We start from the raw sequence: 6,192 nt of genomic DNA, 5'->3' as shown, positions 1-6,192 counted from the left end.
TTCTTTATTCTGTTCCACAGCAGTGAATTCCACCATTCTGTCTTCCAGGTCACTTATCCGTTCTTCTGCCTCAGTTATTCTGCTATTGATTCCTTCTAGTGTAGTTTTCATTTCAGTTATTGTATTGTTCATCTCTGTTTGTTTGTTCTTTAATTCTTCTAGGTCTTTGTTAAACATTTCTTGCATCTTCTCGATCTTTGCCTCCATTCTTTTTCCGAGGTCCTGGATCATCTTCACTATCATTATTCTGAATTCTTTTTCTGGAAGGTTGCCTATCTCCACTTCATTTAGTTGTTTTTCTGGGGTTTTATCTTGTTCCTTCATCTGGTACATAGTCCTCTGCCTTTTCATTTTGTCTTTCTTTCTGTGAATGTGGTTTTTGTTCCACAGGCTGCAGGATTGTAGTTCTTCTTGCTTCTGCTCTCTGCCCTCTGGTGGATCAGAAACAAGCCTCACCTTCGTTTCTTAACTTATTTTTATGAAGTCAGAGTTTTCATTTTCAGAAAAAAAGTTGGGGAGGGCTTCTAGTTTTTTCTTGCACTGAGAATTTTTGTTATCACAGCTTCTGGATTTCAATTCTTGACTTTTCTTTGTTAAAAATGAGAATTAATATCTCTGTTTTTCTATAATTTATGCATGCATCATTGTATATGCCTGGCCTAAATTCCATTCTACCCTTGCCATACTTCTCTTCATCCTTTGAAATGAAGGATTCTGCTTAGGAGAAATTCTTTTCTCTCCTTTTACATTCTCATCCAGCCCAAACCATTTTCTTGCTTTCAAACCTCTCATTCACTTCCTGATTTAAGCAGCAAACAGCATGTTCTAAAATGACAGCATCTTGGGGTTAGAAGGGATTAGTCAGTATATCTAATTTGACTTAGTGGCCCCACAGTTTTAGTGTCTTTGGCTTAAAGGATGAGACAAGAAATAAGGCTTATTAATTATTTAGCTTGACAAACATTTACAAAGCAAGGCACTGACGGACACTGAGGATTCAGAAATGAATAATACGTGGTTCCTGTCTTCAGGAAGCTCATAATCTAGAGAGTGGGAAAATAAGTAAACAATTACCCAAGATGTAAAGAAAATCATTTCTATGAGAGAGAGAGAGATTATGGGAGCATATACCCAGGCTGCGGGGTTTTCTTAAGAAGGGGATGTCTGACCTAGGCCTTAAAGGACGAAGCCTCAGAAATCCTCAGACTTTAGAAAGGCTGTCTGTGTGAAAGCATGAAGTTCAAAATGCACTTGCAGTTGGAGACATTACTATAGGAATAACCGTAAAAATGTCACCTTTATACTCAAGATAGCACGGCATGGTGTCTGTGTAGTTTATTGGCAATAGCAGGCTTATTACTTTTAATGTTGTAATTTTCCCAGGGTCACCATTCTACTTTCCCTGTTATATGTGTTACATAAAACTGTACTTCTTTGCCTCTATTGGAAAAAGCAAAAACACCAGCAGAGGAAGTTGCTTTTGGATAATAGCATATTTTCCAGGAAGAAAATGAAACCCTCACACACTCCTTTCATTATGTTTTGCTCCCTCCTTCATGCTGTCGTTCCCACGCCAGCTCCTTCTTTCCTTCTCCCCTTCTCCTCAGTGGTCCCCTCCTGTTGCCCTGGTGATCCTGGCAGGACCAGGAGGCCCTATCCAGTGCTCTTGCTAAAGTTGTTACAACTCAAAATGCAGATGGATGATTTTCCAATTATCTTTTGCGAATGAACATTTTAGCCAAAGTACATCTACTCTCATTCAAGGCTGTAAGAAGTGCCTGGATATTTTCCAAGTTTGATAGACAGATGTTCAGTGTTGTAGGATACAGATATTCTTGCTTACAAGCATTGTACCAGCCCTTTAAAAAGTGAATTTAGGGACTTCCCTGGCCGTCCAGTGGTTAAGACCCCACACTTCCACTGCAGGGGGCACAGGTTCGATCCCTCATCAGGAAACTAAGATCCTGCATGCTGTGTGGCTCAGCCAAAAATAAATAAACAAATCAATAAATAAAAGTGAATTTATACAAGCATGGACATTAGTTTCAATAAACTTTTGTTTTCATATTCATTATTAAAAAAATAAGTGTCTGGAAAGCTAGGCTACTTCTTGTGTCATTGGAGTCTGAGAGCAGGGACTGCCCAGATCAAACTTATTTTATACACAGAATGTTAAAGACCATGAACCCATTCCAGGGCTGCAAAAAAGAGAGAAGGATGCCATGGGGTAGGAAGATGAGTCTTGGGAACAGGAGGTGAGTGGAACAGTGACTGAAAAATAGAGCCCTACTGACAAAGCTGCCTTGTTTATTGCAGTCTGGTGATGAACAAAACATTGACCGAGGTGGGAGATCAGAAGTGGGCACTAGCGGCACTCGCCAACAGGGAGCAGGCATGCAAGCTCTCGGGCACACCTCAGATGCCCGTGCTGGCTGCAAAAGCCAACTTGCTCTCAACAGTGCCAGTTTTGCAGCCTCACACCCTCCTCATTGGCAGGGCCGTGTGTTGGCCCCCATTCAAGCATAATGAGAAGGTTTCTATAATTATCACCCCAGCATTGGCATTTGCACACAGCTGCGTTATCACACACAGATCTGCCCAGTCCCTGAGGGTGAGTTCCAAAACAAGAGGGCTGCTGTGCTTGATGATGCCTCTGCCACCAGGGCCCTCAGACCTTGCTCGGTCCCCACTGTGACCAAAGTGTGATGCTGACCCAGGACCTGAGATGTTGGCTTTCTTACTTTTTGTAGGGCTTAATTTGAAAAGAAAAAAAAAAATAGTGAACTTGTCTAATATCCTAAACTAGAGAGCCAGGGATTAGCAGCCTGAAGGTTGGTAGCTGGCAGAGCCATTCTCTGGAACTCACTGTGGTCGGTGCCTTTCCATTGTCAGCTGGGGTGAGAAGAACACAAACACTAAAGCCCTGTGTATTCCCAGGGGCTCACGCCTGGACCTGTATCTGGTTTTCTAGGCCCAATGGGAGGGGCTGGGAAAGAAGAGAATGCCTTTTTACTGCCCATTGTGGGTGACGGTGCATGAATTCTCAGACTTCTATGTCTTTTATCCCACTGTGGAACATGGTGGGGCAGACCAGAGGTATCTCAGAATTCGTAGAATTAGAAAGGACCACAGATGTCCCTTAGTCCAATTTCCCACTACATGCAGTTTTCCACTTGAAAATACCGTGGAGCTGTCATCCAGGCTCTCTTTGCCTGCTTCCAGGAACTGGCTGCTCATTCCTTGGCAAGGAAGCTTGATTTATATCTGAACAGCTCTGATTCTTGGACATTCTTGCTCCCTTCCAGCTGTGATGGAAAGAGAAAGTCGTACTGGATGCCTCCCTTGCTTTCAAACTTTCAAGGGGCTCCCATGGCCCTTGGGATAAAGTCTGTGTTCACAACAGCTCTGCATGTTTGGCCCTTCCCCATCTCAGCCTCATGCCTTGATGTTCTCCTCTTCCCAACTGGAGCCATCTTTCACCTCCCAGAAAAAACCTCTTTCACTCTCATGTCTAGCCTTCTCACATATAAATTCCTCTTCCTGGAGCATCCAGATCAGGTTCTCCTTTCTTTCCCCTTTAATCCCTACTCATCTTTTGGGTCTTTTCTTGGGAGGCCTCCCCAATTTATATCCTAGATTAACTCACTTTGCTATAAGCTGTTAGAGCACTACTTCATCCTTAACAAAATGCTTGGTACATCGGAGAGGCTTAATAAGATTAGATGAGTGAATAAAGGAGTGGATGAATGCAATCTCCCATAGCTTCCACTCTCTTGCCTTAATTCCATCTTCTTTCAGATGGCAGCCCTTGAAATATTCAAAAATAATCATCCTAATCATTCCAGCATCATATGAGTCTGGCCACAGCAGGAAACAGATCACACACTCAGGCAGGGTAATTGAGGAAAGCATGATAAAAGGGTATTTATGAAGATGTGAGGAGGGTTAAGCAAATCCTAGGAGAACCCCAGAGCTAGCAAGAGCAGGAGCTTAAGCATGAAGGGTCAAGGGGAAAGTAAAGGTTACCTGAGATCAGAGAAGGTAGCTGAAGCTGGAGGAGAGAGCCATCCAGCAAGCCAGCAGGGAGACAGCCAAGGGAATAAATACCCACCTCACTCTCCTCCTACCCTCTAATCTCCCCCAGTGCCTTGCACTGGCAAATAAAGGACAAGGATCCTCTTAGGATACAAAACACGATGGAGAAGAATGGAGAATGAATGAATAGAGAGAAAAATGAAAAACATCCAGTATAATCATCCACTCCCAACAGCCACCCCGAATCTACTGTTGCCAGACTAAACAGCTTGAGTTGTTTCTACTATTGCTCGAAAAGTGGTTGCTGCTGAACTCCTTATTATCTAAGCCAGTATCATCTGGATAGGTTCTGGATTGCCATTCCTTGCCTGGCCTGAAGCATGCTGCCAGGAACATCACAGTGCTGCAGACACCCTCTGACTAGCACAGTGGCCAAGAAATGTATACCAATCTCTGCCACTCTGAACATTACCATTGTATTCATGCAGGTTTAAAACTGTACTTCCTTGCTTATTGAATACATTTCTATGGTTTTTTTATTGCACTTATGATCAATTAAATCCCCCAGGCTTCCTCACACAAAGTACTGTGAAATCAAGCTTCCTCCTAAATTGTACTCATACTATTGATTTTGTTTTAACCTAACTTCCAGATTTTACATTTATCCCTGTCATATTTTAATCTTATTTACTTCTGTCCATTGTTCCAGATTATTAAATCCTTATTTTGTTATCTAGCATCGCAGCTTTTCTTCTCCACTTTGAGTCACCAGCTAATTTGATTAGGTCATTCTCTTTGTTTACATCTCTATTGGTGATGAGTGAACAGAATCCCAGAGAGCTGGGCATTGAAGACCTCCTCTGGTTGACAGACTGAATAGTATAGTGTGGCAAGTGTGTGAAATAGAACACTATTTCTGCAGTCTGTTAGTGGTATAATGGGGAATAAAAGATCCATGATGAATTAATTTGGGGAAAATCCTGGGTTACACAAGATAGACAAGTTTCTTTCCTAAAGTGTCTCTTAGAGCTTTTAATATGCTAACATGTATGAATTGTCTCTGGAATCAGATATTCAAGATTCTACTGGATTGATTTTACTATGGAACACACATGTGTTTGTGTATATGTGCATATTTGTACGTGTGTGTATATGTAGTGTTTCATGGGATAGACTTTCACAAAGTACACCTTGGAAAACGCTGGCTGTGGAATCTAACAGACCTGAGTTTCAATCTCAACTCTACCACTTACCAATTTGGGACAATTTATTTAATCTCTCTAATCCTCAGTTTTCTTATCTATTAAATGGGCACAAAATAAGATGTCACCTCATAGATATGTGGTGAGAATTAAATAAAATAATGCACGAATGAATGAATGCCTCTTACCATGCAAGGATAGTAAACAGTCAACTAATGTTAGCCAATATTAAACAATATCTTTATCATTATAATCATCATCATTAATGTTATTTTGACATTGATGCACTAATTAGATTTCTTATATCAAGTATATAAAAATATAATACTCTAACCTAAAAAAGCTAAAAGATATATAAGAAACTAGAAATGTGTTTCTAATTTATGACTATATGACTGATAAATGATGAATATTCTAAATACCTGAAAAAAATTCTCACAAATCAACGATAAGGAAAAAAATAGATCCTAACAGAAAATGGGAAAAAGACACGAGCAGATAATCCACAAAGAAATATAAGTGGTCTTAAATGGTCATTTTTATTTTTGATGAAAATCCCCATGGGTGGCTATGGTTCTGGAAAATAGGCACTTTTATCTACTGCAAGTGCGAGTTCAAAATGACATCAACAATAATAATAGCTAACAACAATTTAGTGTTTAGAAGTTATTAAGACATTCACAAAAAAAATAGACAAGATGAAAAGGCAGAGGGCTATGTACCAGATGAAGGAAAAAGATAAAACCCCAGAAAAACAACTAAATGTAGATAGGCAACCTTCCAGAAGAAGAATTCAGAATAATGATAGTGAAGATGATCCAGGACCTCGGAAAAGAATGGAGGCAAAGATCGAGAAGATGCAAGAAATGTTGAAAAAAGACCAAGAAGAATTAAAGAACAAACAGAGATGGACAATACAATAACTGAAATGAAAAATACACTAGAAGGAATCAAT

This window comes from Physeter macrocephalus, chromosome 21, assembly GCF_002837175.3.
Source record: "Physeter macrocephalus isolate SW-GA chromosome 21, ASM283717v5, whole genome shotgun sequence".
NCBI lineage: Eukaryota > Metazoa > Chordata > Mammalia > Artiodactyla > Physeteridae > Physeter > Physeter macrocephalus.
The sequence above is the reverse complement of the archived record's forward strand: the minus strand, read 5'-3'. Positions refer to the sequence as shown.